We start from the raw sequence: 22110 nt of genomic DNA on the forward strand, positions 1-22110 counted from the left end.
TTCCCCTACTCTTACCCTCCTCTCACCTCCCATCACCTCCATCTTCTTAGTACTTCCCCTGTTCCTATCCCAGGGTCTTGCTCAATTCAATCAGGCAGCAAGCCAAGGAAACTAGAGGGCCTGCCAGTGGCCCAGGGTAAACGATTGCTGTTGTTTGGTATCTAGTGCCCTATGTCAGCAGAGGTGACTCCCTGTTTACCTGAGGGATCAGGCGTTATGGTAAAAATAAAACAGAGACCTCAGTCCATATAGGACAAATAGAGCTAGTTAGCTTGCAGATTATCTAGTTACCTTAAACAAGTCCATGCCTAGGGGATACAGACTCAAAAGAAAAAATACCCCTGCTCTCCCTGCCATTCCCAACCCCTCCATATATACAAATAACAACTCCAGAGCATTGGTTTACAGATGAAATCAGACTAAAGTGAATACTAAGGGCAGCTTTGAAAGGGAAAAGCAGTCACAGAAGGGCAGCCCAAGGGATGTCTATGAGAGAGAGAGGCATTTCCTTACTTAGCACCAGTGAGGCTATTGGGTTTTAGGGACTGATTATGTGCATTCGTATCAGCCTCTCACCTTTTTTTTCTAAGCACCAGCTGGTCTTCTCTTTGAGTTACTGACTGACTGGAACTCAAGCTTCTCAAAGCATGCGGTACAAAACAGTTGTCCCAGTGCAGTGGACTCTGATCTCAGGCTAGATTCCTTATACTTTTTGCACCTTTTTAAATTAAAGAAATCATATCATCTGTACATCCCAACTCTGTGATTCTAGGCCAGTCACTTGACCTCTCAGAGCCCCAGGCAACTCTCTCAGACTAGAGGTTACAGAAAAGTTGCTGGTCTGCTTGGGTGAAGGAAGTGAGCTCTGCATACCTATGAGATTGAAGTTCCTTATGGAAGGAAGGAAGGAAGAAAGCAACTATATGATGACTGCAATAATGTAAGTGAAAACAATACTAAAAAACAGGAAAACTCAGATGAATTTCAATGACCATTCTTGGTTGCAACCATAGAAGTGAAGACCACACATACTTCTGAGAAAAATGATTATTTCTCTCTTATATTGATAACCAGTTATTGAATTGGAACTAAGGATTTTCCCCTTAGTATTTCCTCATTCAGGAAGCAGCCCTGATAGGCTATCCAGCTGGCCTTTGAAGGGCAGGGCTGATGAGAAGATGAAATGGGAAAACTCAGATCTGATCAAAAGGTAAAGAAATTCTAGTTTAGGTGAATTGGGATTTTGGTCCATTGTGTTTTAGTTAGATAGGTCTAGGTAGAAGAGAATTCCCCCTTTTGTATAGATCAGCCTAAAAGGGGTGGCATGATAAGTCCTTTAGACTGAGATCCTAGACTCTCATCTCTCATTATAATGTTCATTCTCTTGTTACTTGTTAGCCAGTCAGAGTTGATTTCCACCTTCAGGAACATTTACTCTTCCAAGGTCATTTAAGCATTAAGTGGGTTCTATGAGGAGGTCTTTAGTTTAGGAGAGACAGTCAAATGACTCTTTTATTTTATCCACTAGCAATAATTAATAAAATGATTAATTACCTAGAAATTATGTCTTTTGAACTTTTTATTCACCACATTTCCTTCCTTTGGAGAGGTAGGTTACTATGGGAATGGAATGTTGACTACACCGTTAGCTGTGGTCATTTTTGTTAGTGTTTTTCTTTGCTAGGAGGGAGGTATCAGTGTAGGACAGAGGGTTAGCATACTGGGAAATGACTGTAGTCATCAGATGTCAATAAAACTGATTGAAGGGTCAGATTATCCATATCCAGAATCCCATTTTCCAAAGCATAATAGGGTTAGGATTCTCTTCTGCCCTCAGGAAGGCTCTAGCCGTGTGCTCCCAGTATTTAAGCTTAGACCCCTAACAGCAACAGCAATTAACAAAGAATATTAAAAAAGAAAGATATAGGAAGAGAGTGCAAAAATAAATGGGATATTTTTAAAGCTTCCATGCATATTTTTCCTTTTAACAAATTGTAAATGTTTTGAAGTTTGTAAGGTTGAAAGGGGCAGTCTAACATAATAGTTTGAATACTAGACTTGGGGAGAGAAAAATCTAGGTTTGGACTGGGGTTTGAACCTGAAGTCAGGAAGACTTAAGTTCAAATCCAGCCTCAGACATATCCTAGCTGTCTGACCCTGGGCAAGTCACTTAACCTATGTCTGCCTCAGTTTCCTCACTTGTAAAATGGAGATAATAATAGTACTTGCCTTCCAGGGTTGTTGTGAAGAAAAAGATGAGATGTTTGTAAAGGGCTTTGCAAACTTAAAAGTGCTATGTAAATTCTAGTTAAAATAGCTAAAATATCCTTGTTTCTGATATTTAATAGCTGTGTGACCTTGGAAAAGTCATTTCTCTCTCCAAGTTTCAGTGTCCTTATCTAAAAACTGTAATAACACCCACTACCCAGGGTTACTATGAGGCTCAAATGAGATAATGTATATGCAGTGCTACATAAATGTGAGCTATGTGGGTCTTTACTCCTTATTTTATCTGATCTTCAGTTTCTTTATCCATTACTTGGGGATAATAACACCTGTAGTTATTATTACCTCACAGGGTTGATGTGAGTTTAAATGAGATCGTGTCCATTCAAACCTATAAAGATATCAGCTGTTGTGTAGGATTTTATTTGTCTGGGTCTCAGTTTCCTCATCTGTAAAATGGGGATAGTAATACCTATCCTTGCCTCATATGGCTGTTGTGGAGTTCAAATGAGATAATATATATAAAATGCTATAGATATATCAACTATTGTCATGTAGGATTTTATTCCTTATTTCATGTCATTTTAAGATTACTATGTTTATATTAAAATTATATAATTTATAACATAAAATAATTTAATTAAAAGAGAAGTAAGTTAGTTTACCTTGGAGTCAGGAAGACTCCAAATCTGAGCAATGCTACCTATGTGACTTCAGTTAAATCATCTCACTTCTTTGTGTCCCAGGTAACTCATTAAGACTGTCTTGCAGCTGGGAACTTCCTTTCCCAATAAAGCTACAGGCTCAGTCTCCTCAGTTTTACTTTTAAAGAACCAGATCCTTATAATAAATAGCTACTATGACTTTGCGTCATTCACATTTATTGTTTTTCAGTCGTTTCGGCTGCGTCTGACTCTTTGTGACCTTATTTAGGGTTTTCTTGACACAGATACTGGAGTAGTTTGCCATTTCCTTCTCCAGCTCATTTTACAGATGAAGAAACTGAGGTAAAGAGGGTTAAGTGACTTGCCCAGGGTCACAAAACCAGCAAGTGTCTGAATGGAAGAAGATGAGTCTTCCTGGACCCAGACCCCTCACTCTCTCTCAGACCTATATAACATATGGCCCATGGGCTGCTTGCAGCTCAACAAAGGATTTTGGGCAGCCTGTGAAAAATATATAGGACATAAAAGAAAAGTAAAGATGTAACAAGTGCTTTGTCGATGCCCCACTTACCCCGCCTTCCACTGGTCACTATTGTGCCTATCATGTAACTTGGTGATTGGCGTACCACCGCGTGTACTGTCTCCTATTTTTCACTTGACCTGTGCCGACCAAACATCATCAGCTTGTCTCTAGTTATCTTTACTTGGAAATTAAACCACTAAAAACCTATCTGTGGCGGAAGAAGTTTAGCCTATTTTAATTTTGGCGCCTACCTACTGCCAAGTTGTGCAGGTCTCCTTGACTGAACTACCTAGCTACCTACATTTATTTTGGAGGAAAATGTGGTAAAGGGAGTTTTTACAGCGGCAGTAGGTGTTGTTTGTAGATGTGTGCCAAAGATGGCTAGATGCTTGTGGAACTACTCCAGCATATGCATATCTGGGCTACCAGAATGGGAATACAGTTCTATGTTGAAGGGTTGCTCCATACCTGTGCACACCAGGTGCTATACTTTATAGATTTGTGACTATATGTTACCTGCTTCACCATACTAGGACTAGTATGGTAGAGAAAAGACTTAAGCCTTAGTCCTACTCCCAATTTTAGTTGTAGGACCTTCTATCTTTGATCTCCAATTTTCCCAGTGGCAAGATAAAAGGGCTGGATTCAATAAAATCTCTACATTTACATAAGCTCTCTAATTTATTCAGTGCTTAAGGTCCTCGAGTGGAGATGTGGATTCAATGGAAAGAATTCTGGTTTTGGACATAAATCTTGGCTCTGAGGCTTGGCTTCATCTATAAAATGAGGAGGTAGGCCTAAATGACCGCTAAGAGCCTTCAGTTCAAACTCTATGATCCTATAAATTAGACCCTGGGCAGAAATGGGGTAGAAGAGATACCATTTCACCTGGAAAATTTTTGCTTCATAGCCCATAAGCCAAATTCACTCTAGATCAAGGGTACTTACTGGAGAGGAAAGAGGGGTCCATGAATTTGCTTAAAAATTTTTTATAACTATATTTCAATATAATTGGTATCCTTTGTAATTCATTTTCTATTATTTGTATTTGTTTAAATATTCATAATATTTTAGAATTTATTTTATTTTTATAGATTTAAAAGTGTTATTTTGAGAAGTAATGCCTTGACTTCCCCCCCATATGCCTGGGTCCATGGTACACAAAAGATCAAGAAGCCTTGCTTTGGCCATATAGACATTTTGGCCTTGTTTATAACATTTGTGGCTCTATTAGCATCATAATATATTAGAAACCACAGGGAAGGGCATGATTTTTCATATATGTTCACATTGTTCAAATTATTTGGTTTGATCACTGATGACAATTCATTGTCCTTTCCCAACAAATTCCCAGAGATGTATCACTGAGATTGAATTTATGCTAGCACCTGTGTCTTAGACGTAATTTGATACAGCAGATTATCGCTCAGATGAAATATTTCCTCCGCTCATTTAAAGAGATTAGCCTCTAGAATATGAAAAGCTAGGGAGTGAGAGAACTCTCACCAAAGTCTGTAATATCATGAAGGATGTACGTAAGGTAAATGAACCTTTTATCCAGATCTTAGAATATAAGACTCAGAGAACATTAAAAATGTTAAAGAAGCCTGTCCTTGGACAAATAAATAATGTAAAGTATTTCTTTCACAAGCAGTTAATGCATATAACTCCTAGGGGCTCTCCAGGATGAAACCATAAATGGGCTTAATATAGCAGAAAAAGACTCAGCAGGCAGATGGCCCACACTGATAGACCCTGCTGCTGGGGAGGCTGAAGCTACTGGATCACTGAAGTTAGGGACCTCTGACCTGTAGTAGGGCTAAATTTGATCAGATCTCCATACTAGGTCCAGCACCAATAGGGTGGGCCCCTGGGAGTAGAGGCCATCAGGCTGACCAAGGAGCAGGGAACAGGTCCAGGCAGTAAACAGAGGAGATTAAAACTCCTGTGTTGATCAGTAGCAGGATTGGGCCTTGAGATGCACTTGCTGTCTGGGCAAGATAAGGAGGAAATGCAATCTCTTTGGTATCCCTCCCCTAAAAGGCTTAGACTGACATGTTACCATGACTGGCAACATACTTATCAGAGGACCAACCCCAGTTAGTTGGGAGGAGTAGGTCTCAAAAAGATTTCTCTCTCTCTCTCTCTCTCTCTCTCTCTCTCTCTCTCTTTATCTCTCCCCATCCATCCATCCATTTGTCTACTTGTTTATTTGTTCACTTACTCGTCTAATGTATTTGCTTATTTGCTGGTCTATGTATCTGTCTTTTAATTTGCCACAACAGGTCATGAAGATCATCCATTAAGTCATGGAGAGATTACTACCTGTACTATTGGAGAAAGTACCTACATACTCATGAGCTTCAGATATTTTACAGAAGAGAAATAAATTGGTGGTAATAATAGACATATTATGGATCTCACAGATTTGTTATGAGGAAAATGGAATTCAAGGATTTAAGAGCTGGAAAGGACCTGAGAGACCACCTAGTCTTAACTTGATCATCTTACAGGTGAGCAACCTGAAACCCAACAAAGGGAAGGCATTTTTGCTTTGCTAACCTTTTAAAGGGTTGTATATAAGTGTGAGCTGTTAGTATCCATAGGATGCTAAACTAAAGAACATTGCCACATATATGACTTAGTCCTAGAGAATCACCCTGCCAAAAAAATGAGGGCACTTTCTAGTTTTCACAATTAAACAAATGGTCAATATTCACATATCCTACCTAAGTCAAGTCACTCTCTCTTTGTTGTCATTCGTCCTTCATTTCTGAAGACCAATGACATCACAGGATGATGTGTTGACTTGTGCATGAACTGAATTTAAGTGAGGCAGAATTGCACAGTTATCAGCCCCACCCTTCCAGAGTCATGGGAGTCCAGTGGCAAGACACAAGTAGAGACTGCTGGCAATGGCCCAGGATGCAGTGGGTGACCTTGGTGTCTTTGATATCTGACTGAGCTTTAAGTGATCCATAGCCCTTAATGGTCATTGGAACAAATTGTTTTCATTTACCCTTCCACCAGGGGGAGTCTTTACATGCTTAGGGTAGACATCCCTCTAACTTGATGATGGGTTTGAGGCCTGTTGGTTACTCTCAATCTGGTTTAGCCAAGATGATTTTATCAGTGTGGCCACTGCCCATAGCTCCTAGTATTATCATAATTCTAGCAACACACAGTGCCTTTTGGAAGGATCTGAACTTAGCAAGGTAACTGACAAATCAGACTCTCTGTGAGCCTCAGTTTTCTTGCCAATCAATAAATAAGCATTTATTTAGTATTTAGTATGTACCAGGTTGGACTAGATGGTGTTTTGAGATTTCTTCCAATCTAAGATCGACGATCCTAACAATCTGTGATTTCATCAGTTTTGGAAATAAAGAAACTTTTCTTACCTATGCAGATCTGTAACTTTTCTGAAATTTAGTCTTTAGTCTTGAGCTGCCTGGAGAACACTGAGAAATTAAATGATTTGCCCAGCATCACATATAGCCAATAAGCTAGAGAGGGGGGACCTTAGATCAACTCTTTATCCACTATTATGTTTCACATATGTACCTGTGTATGTAAGGTATCCCAAAAGTGTTAGAGCAGTTTTAAGCTTTTGGAATATGTCTGTCTGTCTATGTTTCTATGTACCTATGAATGAACAGCTAGATGGTGCAGTTGATAGAGGGCTAGGCCAAGAGTTAGGAAGACACATCATCTTGAATTCAAATCTGGCCTCAGGCTCTTACTAGTTGTGTGACACTGGGCAAGTCACTTAACCCTATTTGCCTCAGTTTACTCACCTATAAAATAAGCTGCAGAAGAAAATGGTAAGGTGGGGGCATGATGGAAGGGAGGGCAAATGGGAAGAGAGAGCAATTAGAAGTCAACACTCTTGGGGAGGGACAAGGTCAAAAGAGAGAAGAGAAGAAATGTGGGACAGGATAGGGTGGAGGGAAATATAGTTAGTCTTACACAACATGACTATTATGGAAGTCATTTGCAAAACTACACATATATAGCCTATATTGAACTGTTTACTTTCTCAGTGGGGATGGGTGGGGAGAGAGCAAGGAAGAGAGGTTGGAACTCAAAGTTTTAGGAACAAATGTTGAGAATTATTTTTGCATACAACTGGGAAATAAGAAATAAAGGTAATGGGGTATAGAAATTTATCTTGCCCTACAGGACAAGAGAGAAGATGGGGATAAAGGAAGGGAGGGGTGTTAGAAGGCAGTGCAGATTGGTGGTAGGGGTAACCAGAATGCAAGGCATTTTGGGGTGGGGGAGGGGAGAGACGGGGAGAAAATTTGAAACTCAAAATCTTGTGAAAATGAATGTTGAAAACTTAAAATAAATAAATAAAAATAAAAATAAAAAAAAAAAGTAAAAAACCAAAACAAAACAAAAAAAAGAAAATGGTAAGCGACTCCAGTATCTTTGACTAGAATACCCCAGATAGGGTTATGAAGAGTAAGAGATGACTGAAATGGCTGAACAGCAAAAGTGCTCTGTCTCTGTCTGTTTCTATCGGGAGAGAGAGACTCGGTCTGTGATTTCACTGGGATAGGGAACTCCCATGTGAGGAAACTCCCTCTGAGACCAATGCAAGTCAACACCTTCTCTCCAACTCATAGTCTTAGGGAGCTAGAGTACTAAAAAGTTAAATGACTTGCTAGGGGATCCAAGGCAGAATTTGAACCTAGGTCTTCCTGGATAGCTTACTGTCCATTACATTATTATGCATATATTCACATGCCTGTATTTATTTCTAGTCATTATCAGAAAGGTTAGTTTACCCTTAGGCTTTCTTTTGGCAGGGCGGGGAAGAAGGAAGAAAGGAGAGGCCCCTTGGGACGGGACTCCACTCAGGGCAAGATAAAAAAGCCATGTGTGCTAAAGTGTCAGTGTCATTCCCAAGCCTGAGCTAGCTGGGTGTCCAAAATGTCTTATAGCTGGAGAGGTGAATCAGCTGCTCCCTCTGCCCCCTCCCTTCCACATTCCAGTGGCTGCATCTGTTGAAGCCTATCAGAGTTAGCTCCAGGAATAGTAACATAGGAGGAGGCCTGGTCCAGCTTGCCATTTTAAGTTAGGTCGGGTTTAAGGTGCATTTGCTTCTTACGTGTCTTATGTACCTCTTTGTAGTGTGCCTTCACACTTTAAGAACCTATGTAGGCACAAGACAAAATGATAATTCAAAGACAATATGTTTTATAAGTGCTGAACCAAGGAGCTGGGTTGTTCTCCATGTTGACTGCCATCTAAAGTGTGAGTCCTGTGGTACCCTGTTAGTTGCATTCTGAGATATCTCTCTATATTAAACATAAACTCTGCTTTCTGCTAACTAGAAGTTAGGAAACCACACTTATAGAGGGCAATATATTCTTCTCTCCTATTAAGCCATGAAGAAAAATTCACTATGATCAAATGTGGGAATTTCAAACTAGAAGGAAAATGTGGGATTAAAAAAAATACTCTAAAATATCATTCTTTCTCCCCCTCCCCACCGTGGTATCACCTTTATCACAATTAGTTTTAGTTTTTCAAGTAACAACCAACTTGAGTTTCAACACCATTCATATTTTCTGAAAATTTTCAGATCCCTATAACTTTACATGGAACAATTCTCTAGCTCGAACTGCAGCTTAAGATCTCAGACATGGCTAATTTGCACCAGCTGTAGTCTCCCCTCCACAAAATTAGAACAAAAAATAAAATGTGAAACTTCTTCGTATATCCTAATCCCAACTAGGCACACACCCAGAACACAAGAAGCAGACCCTCTAAGAAGGCAGCCCCAGCTCTTACCAAGTACTGGCTCAGGGTTCCAAAATGAAGCCTCTGTACTGAGCTCTTCTTGGTGGGCAACCTGAAGGTAGAATGAGAGAGACAGAGGGAAAGGGGGAAAGGGGGAGAGAGAGAAAGAGAGAGAAACACAGGGAAAGAAAGAACAAGGAAAAATCCCACCCCGAGCTGCCAACAGCCACCTGACAAGCCCCAGCAGCAGCAATTTCTAGTGTGACCCTTTCCTGTCACTTTGAAGAAGGGAGTCTGGAGACTGCGCTCTGGGACAGTGAACATGACCCGTCCTGGCCACCCAGGGCCAGAGGGAGGGACCGGGCTTGGTAGGAAGGAGTTAGATTTCTCAGCCTGTCCAACTTTTAAAAGTCAAGGGATCAATTGACCTCAGTTGAGGATAAGAATACATTTTAGGAGAATGTGGAGGTTTGGGGGTGTAGGGTAGGGAGAGTGCCCCATGAATTAAAAAAAAGTTAGCTCTTCACAGATATGCAAGATGATCCCTACAAGCTCCTTGGGAAGATATTATCTGTCATAAATAGATTGGACAGATGTTAGGAGAGTAGTTAATGCTTATTGGTTCCATTGCATTTTGTCAATAGTCAATAAGCATCTAAGTGGCAAACTGAATAGACCATTGGAACTGGAATCAGGAAGACCTGAGTTCAAATCCTGCTTTAGACTCTAGTCATTTGACCTTGGGCAAGTCATTTAACTTCTTTCAGACTTAGTTTCCCCATCTAAAAAATGGCAATAAGAATAGCACCTATCATTTGGAAGTCTTAGGGTTGTTGTAAGGATAAAATGAAATAATATTTGCAAACCTTAAAGTGTTAGATACATGCTAGCTGTTATCATCAGCAAGCATTTATTAAATACTTACTATTTGTCAGGATTACTTCCCATTTACACTGTATATATTTCGTATGTATATTGTTATTTGCCTATTCTTTCTCCCAATAGAATGTGAACTACCTGAAGTCAGGAGCTTCGTTTTTGCCTTTCTTAGTATCCCCAGAACCTAGTATGATGCCTAGCACATAGGAAACTCTTAATAAATGTTTGTTGATTGACTTACAAGGCACTGTGTTAAGCACTAGAGGTTCACTAAGTTACGGAGTTGTTGGGAGGAAAATGCTTCCTAAAACTTAAGTCTTGATATAATAGTGAGCTAATATTTATGTGAATTCTGTTTAACCATCACATTTTTGCGGTGATAGCATTCTCTCCAGAAACATGAATAAGAGGCTGGACCCAGCCTGGAGACCTGGTTTCTAGTCCCGACTCTGCCACTAATTTACTCCTACCCTGGACTATTTGACTCTCTAGGCTTGAGTTTCCTCACCTGTAAAATGAACTGATTAGACCAGAAGACTTCTAAATCCTGTCCTAGTTCAGTGATCTAAGAATCTATTTTACAGTTACTGGAGCTAAGGCAAAGAAAGTTAAATGGCTAGTAATGATTATTTAACCACCTCTGGAAAGAGCTGAGATTAGAATTTACACTTTCAGATCCTCCTCACATCATTCAATGCACTTCAAGCTGAATTGTTGCTAGCTTTTTAGAGGAGAGGATGACTTGTTTCCTTTCCATTGCTTTGTTACCACATAGTTCCCTGGGCCAGCTCTCATCAGCTAGCTGTGACAAGACACAAATAAAATGAAATTTACATAGGAATATACAATGTACATCATGGTCATGAGCAAGCATCAAGTCCACAGATGGGTTGGTTATACAAGGCAGACAATAGTCTTGTCAACATCAATTGATCAACAAACATTGTTAAAGGACCTACTATGTGCTAAGAGCTGCTATATAGTAGAACCTTAGTAAATGTTTGTTGAAAGAGTGACTAAGTGCTGGGTATGTGAAGAGAGAAAAAAATGAAATAGCCTTTGCCCTGAAAGATTTCGTTCTATTAGGGGAAATAATATGTACTAAGTATATGCAAAACATGTAAAAAAACGAATACTAGGTCAGTGTTTATTGAGGGAGGGTGCTAGCAGCTTCCTAAAAAGACTCAGAGGACTTTTCTAAGCCCTCATCTTCGTTCCCAATCTTCAGAGACTGGTCGGATTTATCGAGCCTTAGGACCAATGTAGGTGTCTGGAGGTTGGTTGGAGGCTAAGGAGCATCCTTCCTCGAGGTCCCTGCTAAAGGAACACGAGGATGGGGGAAAGGGAAGGGGGGGGGTTCTGTAAGATTGATAGAAACTGGGAACCTTGTAGGAAGGGTCCTGAAATTGAAGGAGCAGCTGAAAAAGACACAGGATTCCCAAAAGTTATGAGCCTGTTCTGTTAAGGGGGTTTAACAGATTCTTGAGTCCTCCGACCCGCCCCCCCCCTTGGGTAGATGAAGAAACTTGTGAAGTAATCCTGATTGCTGTAGGGACCCTTAGGGAAAGTTTCCTGGCAAGCTAAATTATTAGAAGAAGAAGGGGATGGAGGTGAGAAATGTACAGGAGGTATTTTAATAATGGCATTCCCAGAAAGTTGCTTTCTGTTTGACTTCCTGTTGGCAATCTGAAATCTCCCCGAGGACGTGACGGTGTAAAACCCAGATAAATAAATGGTTAGAGCCACTGGTAAGGTTTTGCGGCACTGGGGCTACTGTAATAAGTCTGTCAACAAGCATTTAAGTGCCTATTATGTACGAGTTATTGTGCATTATTCAGTTGCAGTGGGGGAGGGAGGAAGGAGGTTCGGTCTAGAATGGTCTCTGGTGTTTTGACAGACAGTTAGCCACCACTGCCTAGTCCTGACCTCCAGTTAGGGGAGCAACTACTTGTCTTCAACTTGAAGAAACAAGTTTAAAGTTACTTTTCAAATGGCAACTAGAGAACAACATCCAACCTGGGACTGGTCAATGAAAAGTGTTTCACTCTAGGCACTGAAGTTTCCAGAGCTTAGATACATCTCTAGGTCTATGGGGGTTGAGGGATGGGCAAGGAGGGAAGGGATGATGTTCGTAGGGGAGATGCTAGGTGCCTATGAAAGGAGGCTGATCCTCCTCACCCTAATTTACCCTTAAGCCTTGAAGAGCCATTCAGAGAGCCCAGGCAGGGTATAGGCTACGATGTAACAAGTGGTCTTTAGGGGTGTGATGTAGTGTGCCAAATTAAATTAGGTCCAGAACAGGTGTGTGGGTGGGGATGTGGGGGGGAAATGAATGCACAGAACCTGTATTCAGCTTGTTTAGAACATAAAACATATGGTTCCCAAAAGAGTGCAACACATCAAAATGGGGATGATAGCAGCTACCTCAAGGGTAGTTATGAGAATCAAATGAGATAATATTTATAAGTGCTTTGCATATCTTAGAGTGCTATGTTAACAAGAGCTATTACTATTATCGAGGTTGTTATAACTTTCCCTCTTTTTCTTCCTTGAAATAGCATATTGGGGGAAGGGAGGCCTGTGCCATAGTGATATGGGAGATCATGAGATGCAGTGCTGGCATTGAACTTTGAAAGAAGCCGGAATGGAACAGATGGAGGGTGAAGCCAGGAGAAATAATTTACAATTTATTTTGTTTAGTTTTTATTTCTTATAATAAAGGAAGCTCTCTCAGACTATAAGCTACTGAGCAGGTGCCAGTCTATGGTGACAGAGGAAATTTCCTCACATGAGAGTTCTCTGGAATGAATCCAGGATAAAAGAAGGAGTTCTATGGAGTTGGGGTAGGAAGGCAATATAGAAAAGTGTCAGCTAGGCATTGCGTACAAAAGTATCAACAACATTTTTAAATTCTTGGAATCACTGGATAGAAAAGCAATTATAATTGTACAAAAACACATGTATTAGTTATGGGAATTAATCAACCTAATTAATCAGCATTTACTAAGCATTTGTCAGGCACTGTGCTAGGCTCTGGGGATATTAGGACAAAAATGAAATAGTCTATGACCTTGAGGAACTTATATTCTATCAGAGTATCTGTACCAAGGAATTATTTTTAATAGGATAGCCTCTTAGTTCAACATTGCTTATCATTTGAGTTTTCTGGGTTAAACCTGACACTTTTAAGAAAAATGTTAACCTCTTCTGGTCCTTAACCTCATCAATAAAATGAAGGTGTTTGATTGGGTGATACATAAAGTCCCTCTTAGCTCTAAATCCTATGATTGATAAAGGTCTTCTGTGCTTACCATCATCAGACCCATGCACATTGTAGATGCTTCCAGTGCACCAATCACTCTTCCAGTTTTGAAAACTAAATGAAGCCAACTAACAAAGCTGTCAGCTTTGTGGAAATCCTAACTCAGTCTTTTCACATAATCTCTCCAAATGGAGCCAGTAAGTACTATATTATGTCCATGTTGAATGCTGTTAGGAGGTTCTTCATATGTGAATTCACCCACTTGCAAATTTCTTCCTGAATATTATTATTATTATGTAACCCAAGCAGGAGAGGCTAGGATAATGTATTGAATCCATATCAAATTTATCTGGATGTCAAGTGTGAAGTTTCCCCAAATATGTAGTATATCCAAATTGGGATAATAGCACCTGTTTAATAGTATTGCGTTTATCAAATTATAAATATATACATATATAACTTTACAAACCTTAAATCACTGTTATCGATATTGGTTATTTTTATCATTAATATTATAATTTTTATATGATGTTAATGCTAAACACTAATTACATGTAAAAAGAAGCAATGTGACAGTGAAAACTCCCCTAGTTTGGGAGTGAGGAGACTTGAGCTGTAGTCAAGATAGCCCTAACTAGGGTGGGGTCACTAGGGCTCTTAACTGACACTTAAAGGGAATTAATAGCATTTGCCATCCTTTAGTAGCAAAACTATTAAGCTGAACACCTAGGTAGTGTCAACCTGAAAGTTTGGTCAAAGATGTAAACAGGTGAGGGGATATGTAAATCCATATTGTTTATTCCCTTAAAGCTAATGGTTACACAGCCCTCCACTCAAAACAAAGTCAGGTATAAGTCATGTCATTATTTCTCTGATGACACAGTCTTCTTTGGCAACGAAGGATGAACATGATGATGATGACGACAAGCAGTTACATGATCGTAGAGTCAGAAGGAAACTTCTGACTGATACAAGGATGACTAGGCTTAACTCTGTTTTAGGGCAATCCAAGGACGTCTGTGTCCTTCAGATTTATGGTCTCTGTGTTTAACTATACTGTGAGAAAGGGATTTTCTTAATTGAGTAAGTTGTAAATACAATAAGATAAGAGAGTTGACAAAGTTTCAATTGAAATTATGACTCAAGATATATGTGTTTTCTTTACCATTAACATGCCATAACAGTATACGTCCACAGAATATTAAGATACAGAAAAAGTCCCATTATTCAAGATAGTATCTTGGATTAAGTGTCTCATAAAGAATGCTAAATCAGCCCCGTCTGGACTTGTTGACATAGGAAGAGGTATTCTCTCAGTTTAGGTTGGAGAACAAAGAGGATGTTAGGTCCAAGCTCTTCTTCTGATTGATTAATTCAGGCTCTGGCTCTTATTAAAGTCCAAAAATGTTATTAAATGATTATCAGTAGCAAGAATAGTTAGTATAATAGGAAGCTACCAGATGGTGGGTTTTTCCATTTATACTTTCTGTCTCTCTGGATCTATGACCACAGTGGTTGATATCCTAGAATTTCTTTCTCCCTATGAAGTCTGGGGATGGGGTGCTGTCTCTTTCCCACTTCACCCTCAACAGAATTTGTTTCAAGTGGATCTTACCGTGGCTATTATAACTGTTATGATAACTCTGTACTTCCACTATTTACTTTTGTTTGGGCTGGTTATAAATGCTTTGGGCCACAGTTTCTTCTTTTGTAAAAAAGAGATGTTGGATTGGCTCTCCAAGGTCCCATCTAGAGCTAAAATTCTTATTTGAAATGAACAATTAAACTTACTTGATGTATGGTATGAAGTAAGGCTTGAAGACAGCCCTCCACTTTCCCTCCATACTGAGAACTTACTTACTGGGCAAAGTTCCTTGACTTATGATGGTGTTAGATTTTAAGCAATCACACATTCCTTGTGTATTAAATAGATGTGATATAACTTCTGTCTTTTAGTCACCTCCTTGCAGTCTTCCTTTTTCTTCTTTGGGAGAATGAGTAAGTAGTCAGGTCTTTCCTATTCTGAATTACTGCCTCCTTTCTGTCCAGCTATTTGCCCTCACTGCTTCTTTCTAGTTCTCTTAAATTCTTGGCTTCACTATTTTACCTCTGTGTTCTCATTATCCAAAAGATCTTCTAGACATCCCTTCTTAATATTATTTCTTAGTTTTTTCCATTATCGACCTAAAAATAATCTTTTCCTTCAGACCTTGAGAGCTAATCTAATTTTTGTCAGCTGAATTTTGAGATAAGCAAAATAGTCCTTTATTTTTCCATGAGCAATGCTTTGTATCAAGGATTACTTCTAAAAGGCAAAAAGAATAAGGTGTGTCATTTCAACCATCATTCGATTTTTTCTACCATTTTCTTATTTTTTAAAAAAGGTTAGTGTTGTTGAACCCTTGAAAGTACAGTGGTTTCTGGTATTCTGCCCTAATGAGAAGAGAGATCATCAAGAACATCTACATCCTTTAAAAAACAAAGAAAAAAACCCCCAAACTACCCCCACAAGTATTTAAATGAACTCTAATGAAAATTTAAAACTATTTTCCTTCGGAAATCCCTCAGAAATAATTGTTGAAGTTGTATTCTAATAAATTTTTCAAAGCCTTTTAAATTCTTTCAGAAAGCAGCTTAGTAAAAGGCCACCTCATTTATTTGGAACCCTGCAAATACAGCTGTGGTAACAAATTCTAAGTAGACCTTCTGAGTTTCTTTAAATTTTGCTGCAAGGTTAATCGTTTAAAATACAGGGATCTGCAGTACTGATGGGAACCATTATTGTTAGCTATTTTAATACTTTTATGGAAAGGTTGTTAATTTCTTGCCAAATATGTACAGATGAACTGCTTAAGGAAATCACCTGATCTTTTGATGGAATAATTACGTTATTGGGACTATATGAAGCTTGGAATCATTAGCAAACAAAAGTTATTTGTTCAAAGATGTTCATGAAAGCTTTATGTGTAATTTAAAACAAAAAAAAATGGAAGTGACCTATATGTCCAACAATATGGGAATGATTAAATTGTGGTATGGAGTACTATAACATATTTAAGATGGACAAATATGCAGAATACTAGAGAGAAATCTAGAAGAACTATTATAAAATAATTCAAAGTTAAAAATAGAACACAGAATCAAAGTGACATATGTCTATAATCTACAGGGAATAAGAATGGACAAAGAATTCTGATAGTGACTTAGTGGGAAGAATGAAAAACGATTATGATGGATTGTAGATTAAAATTTATTTAAAGATAAATAGTTGCTAAATTTAATCCATAGGATCATATATCTAGAACTGGAAGGGAGCTCAGTGGTCATCTAATCCAATCCCCTCATTTTACAAAAGAGGCCCAGAGTGGTTAAGTGACTTTTTCAAAATTGCATAAATGGTAAATGGCAACCTTTAAAGACATTTATCATGTCTTAGAACATAAAAACCTCACAGATTCTGCAGAAAAGCAGGAATTATACAAATCCTTTGCTGGCCAGAATGCGATAGAAATTGTGTTAAAATTATGTTAAAAAGTATTAAAATCAACTAGAAATGAAAATAGCCTAATCTTATGTGGGTCAAAGGAAAAAACCACAGGAACAATAAATAATAACAATGAGACAATAGATCAAAATCTGGGGGATGTTACCAAAATTGTTGACCCAAACAAGCAAAAACTCAAGTAGTAAGTGTCAGGGCGAAGACTTAACCCAAGTCCTTTGACTCAAGTTCATCACTTTTTTTCCTCCCATTATACCAACCTACCTCTCTCTTTACCAGTTGTTTGTATTGGTATTTAAATGTTTTATTAAAGACATCATGTTAACTCACTCATAAAATGGAAGCATATAGCAGAATGTATTGAAAACCAGAATCCAACAATTTGTCCTTGGCAAAAAACACACTTGAAACAGAGACACAGAGTAAAAATAAGAGGCTGAAGCAGAATCTGTTATGCTTCAGCTGAGGTCAAAGAAGCAGGGGTGGCACTCATGATCTCAGACAAAGTGAAACTAAGCCAAATTAAAAGGGAGAAAGGAAACTACATTTTGGGAAAAGGTACCATAGACAATAAAGAAATATCAACTAATGGAAAAGTATCTAAATTCTTAGAGTTACAGTTAAATGAGTCACAAGAGTAAATAGACAGTCAAACTATACTAGGGAGGACCACAACATTCCTCTCAGAACTAGATAAATTTCACCACAAAATAAACAAAGAACAAGTTAAAGAGATGAATAGAATTTTAGAAAAGTGAGATATGATCAGCCTCTGAAGAAAACTGAATAGGAATAAAAATAAATATACCCTTTTCTCAGGTGCACAAGGCACTTTCACAAACATTGACCATGTAGTAAGGCATAAAGCCCTCAAAACCCAATGCAGAAAAGCAGAAATATTAAATGCATCTTTTTTATACCATAATGAATGAAAATATATTCAATAATGGTCATGGAACCATATATTAAAAAATAATTGGAAACTATGTAATCTAAAGAATGAGTAGGTTAAAGAATAAATCATAAAAAAATTATGGGATGCAGTCAAATTATGGGATGCAGGGGAAAAATTATGTCTCTAAATGCTTGCATCAATAAAATAGAGAAACAGCAAGTCAAAGAATTAGGCATGCAATTCAAGAAACTAGAAAAAGAACAAATTGAAAATCCCCCAAAATCTAATTAGCAAATGGTTCATCTATTTTATTGGTTTTTTTATTGTTTCATTCTTTTCAAGTCCCAGTTTTATTTATTAATTGAATGATTTTTCTTACTTTCAACTTTCTTAATCCCTTCTTTGAGTTTCAGGATTTCCAATTTGGTGTTTTTTGTTGAAAATTGGTGCAAAAATTTTAAATAATATATTATCAAGGAGATTACAACAATTACAGCAATATGTCACAAAAATCATACATTATGACCGGATGGGGTTTATACTAGGAATTCAGGGCTGCTTCAATATCAGGAAAACTATTAGAATAATTGACTTTAGTAATAACAAAACAACAAAAGTCATATGGTTATTTCAATATAATAATTACTATATTATATATAATATATTATGAAATATAAATATTATAATAACAATAATTATTTCAAAATATAAAGCTTTTAAAAAAATAAAAATAAAACTCCCATTCCTATTTAAAACACTAGAAAGCATAGGAATAAATGGAGCTTTCTTTAAAATGATAAGTATTATCTATCTAAAAACATCATAAACCATTGTCTGTAATAGAGATAAGTTAGAAACCTTCCCAGTTAGAGCAGAGGTGAAGCAAGGAGGACCATTATTACTACTTTTATTCAATATTGTACTAGAAATGTTAGGTATAGCAATAAAAGAAGAAAAAAATTGAAGGAATTAGAATAAGCAATGAAGAAACAAATCTATCACTCTTTGCAGACAAAATTATGGTATAGAGAATCCTAGAGACTCAGATAAAAACCTACCTGAAATAATTAAACAGTGTTATAAAATATAAAATAAATCCACATAAATATCAGCCTTTTTTATATATCACCAAAAAAGTCCAGTTAGAAGAGGTAGAAAGAGAAGTTCCATTTAAAATAACTGCAGACAATATGAAATATTTGGGAGTCTACCTGTCAAAACAAATCTCGGAACTTTGTGAACACAATTATAAAACATTTTTCACACAAATAAAGTCACATCTAAAACAACTGGAGAAACCTTAATTGCTCATTGGTAGGCTAAGCCAATGTAATAGAAATGACAATTCTACCTAAATTAATTCACTTATTCAGTGCCATGCCACTCAGACTAACTAAAAAATTGTTTTATAGAGCTAGAAAAAGTAAGAACAGAATCCATCTGGAAGAATAAAAGGTTAAGAGTATCAGGGGCATCCATGAAAAAAAAAGTGAAGGAAGGTAGAAGTACCTAGGTAATTAAATTACAAAGTGATAATAATCAAAACCATCTGGCACTGACTAAGAAATACAGTGGTGGATCAGTGGAATGGATTAGGTACACTGTACACAATAGTAAATCATAGTAATGAAGTGTTTAATAATCCCCCAAATCTGAAATTTTGGGGTAAGCACTCACTATTTGACAAAAATTTCTGAAAAAAACTGGAAAGCACTTTGACAAAAACTAGGTATGGGCTAACATCTCATATTGTATACCAAGATAAGGTCAAAATGGGTACATGATTTAGACATAAAGAGTGATATAAGCAAATTAGGGGAACGTGGAAATTTTACCTGTCAGATCTATAGATAGGGGAAGAATTTATGACCAAACAAGAAACAAAGAACATTATGGGATGTAAAATGGATAGTTTTGATTATATTACATATTAATTTATATATATAAAGTATTTGCACAAACAACACCAAATACATTTTTACAGAAAGTTTCTGATAAAGGCCCCATTTCTCAAATACATAGAAAACTTAGTCAAATTTAGAATACCAATCATTCCTCAATTGAAAAATAGTCAAAGGATATGACCAAGCAGTTTTCAGAAGAAGAAATCAATGTTTTTATAATCATATAAAAATTCTTTAAATCACTATTGATTGAGGAAATACAAACTAAAACAATTCTGAGGTACCACATAATAGCTATCAGATTGGCTGATATGACAGAAAAGGAAAATGACAAATGTTGGAGGTATGGAAAAATTCAGACACTAACGCAGTGTTGCAATTGGAACTGATCCATTCTGAAGAGCAATTTGGAATTATGCCCCAAAGGCTATAAAACTGTGCATTTCTTTTGACCCAGCAATACCATTACTGTCTCCAATCTAAAGAGATCAAAGAAAAATTAAAAGGACCTATATGTACAAAAATCTTTATATCAGCTCTTTTAGTGCTGACAAAGAATTGGAAACTGAAGGGATGCCAATCAATTGGGAAATGGTCAAACAAGTTGTGGCATATGATTGTGATGAAACACTATTGTGCTATAAGAAACAGCATGCAGGGTGCTTTCAGAAAAACCTGGTAAGACTTATATGAACTAATGCTAAATGAAGTAAGCAGAACCAGGAGAACATTGTACACGATAACAACAATATTGTACACAGATCCATGTGAATGACTTAGCTATTCTTAGCAAAATAATGATTGAAGACAATTTCAAAGGATTTATGATGGAAAATGTTATCCACTTCCAAAGAAGGAACTGATGGCATCTGAATGCATATTGAAACATACTTTTTCAACTTTTGTTATGTTTTGTCTTTTGGGAGTCTGTTTAATATATAAAGGCTTTCCATTTAATTTCCTTATCTTTGTGGATGACTTGAAACCTCAAAGCTCACTTTGGATATATGGGGAGAATAAATCAGTTACTGAATCCTGTTAATTCCACAATTTTAACTCCATAATTTCTCTTTTAAACTCTCACTTTGATTATAATAATTTCTAGCTAGTTTCCATACTTCCAATAATCACCAATTTCTCCACAGAACTGCCAAATTTCTTTCTAATTCATAGATTTGACAAAGCACTGCCCTACTTCAAAGCCTTCAATGGTGTCCCCAGTGCTTGTTTCTGGAAGATAGGGCTGTTTCATTTTTTTCTTTATATCCTCAATGCTTAGTACATAGTAGACACTTATTCAATGCTTATTGTATTAAATAAAAGATGCATAAAGTCTTCTACAGCTTGAATCTTCCTTTCTAACCTTATTTCACATTGCTCCCCTTTATGTATTCCATAGAGCAGATAAAGAGATTGTTTGAATATTGTCCAATATGGTCATGCTTCTTCTACTTGTGTATTTGAATAGGCTATTCCCCCATTTCTCAAACAATGTCTCTTTATATCTGCTTGCCTGTTCATCTTCTGCTTGAAAACTGAGGTCAGATGTCAACACCTCCATGAAACATCTTTTGTTTTTTTTCTTTTCCTTTTCCTTTTCCCCTCCTCCCAGCTGAGATCTTGTGCCTCAATATCTTTTATTACCTGGCACATAATAGGCGCTTAATAAATACTTATTGACATGAATTGACTCATTATCTTGTTGACTCTTCCTTTACCCCTATTATGTTCATTCTTATTTTTTTATGTCAGATTCCTCCCTAAGTTAACTACCTGCTTATAGTATAAATAATGACCATTCTTTGGAATAGGCCAGTTGTGGAGTCTCTTCATTGTAACTTTTCTCTAAAGATCATAATTTAAAAGAAAAATTGAGTTTACATGTGAAAGCTAGTGCTCTAGAATCACCTCTGTTTCCTGGTTTTGAGCTCAGTCACAGCTGCTGTGAAGCTCTTTAAACATTGTTCTGTGTTGTACTGAGTTGTGGGGTTAGTCTCTTTTTCCCCATGGCTGGCATTTCTGTCCTCCAATTATAGTACTGAGTAAGTGGAGCTCTCCAGTCTCTGGTATTGCCATACATAGTAACTGATATCACTGCAGACTCAGACATTCCAGGCTTTCTAGAGACCAGGAGGAGGCTATACCTTATAAGGGATTCGGACAACCTATGGATAAATGGTTGGTAGAAGACTATGGTGCTCTGTGAACAACTTTTGGCACTTTGAAAACAAATAAATTGCAAGTAACTTAATTGCTATGTCCAAAAAAAGTATTTTTCTGTGATTCTTTTAATGTTTCAAACAGAGTTAATCTCTAAAATTTGCTATCTAAAAATTTTTTTGGTTGTTGTTAGGTTTGGCCATTGAACTGAACCTGGTTGTGGCAAAAATGTCTCTAATTTTTAAAAAAGGGTTGTGGATTGGACAAACTAGAGAGGTTCTCTAACACAGCTGACACAATTAGAGGTGAAAGGGAACTTATAGGCTATCTAGTCCTACCTCTT

At 37.4% G+C, this 22110-nt stretch overlaps 1 protein-coding gene across 7 annotated transcripts in view; it reads right to left on the minus strand.

The window, feature by feature from the left end:
• Positions 1 to 22110, minus strand: part of KLHL31 (kelch like family member 31) — a 97589-nt gene that overhangs the window by 19838 nt on the left and 55641 nt on the right. For 3 of the 7 annotated variants that reach the window (XM_072642483.1, XM_072642477.1, XM_072642480.1), the window contains exon 1: positions 9217 to 9464. The exons of the other annotated variants lie outside the window; for them this stretch is intronic. The gene's annotated coding sequence lies outside the window, so the exon portion shown is untranslated. Of the gene's footprint in view, positions 1 to 9216; positions 9465 to 22110 lie in introns of those variants that run through there. 7 annotated transcript variants of the gene reach the window in all.

Source organism: Notamacropus eugenii, chromosome 2 (assembly GCF_028372415.1).
Source record: "Notamacropus eugenii isolate mMacEug1 chromosome 2, mMacEug1.pri_v2, whole genome shotgun sequence".
Lineage (NCBI taxonomy): Eukaryota > Metazoa > Chordata > Mammalia > Diprotodontia > Macropodidae > Notamacropus > Notamacropus eugenii.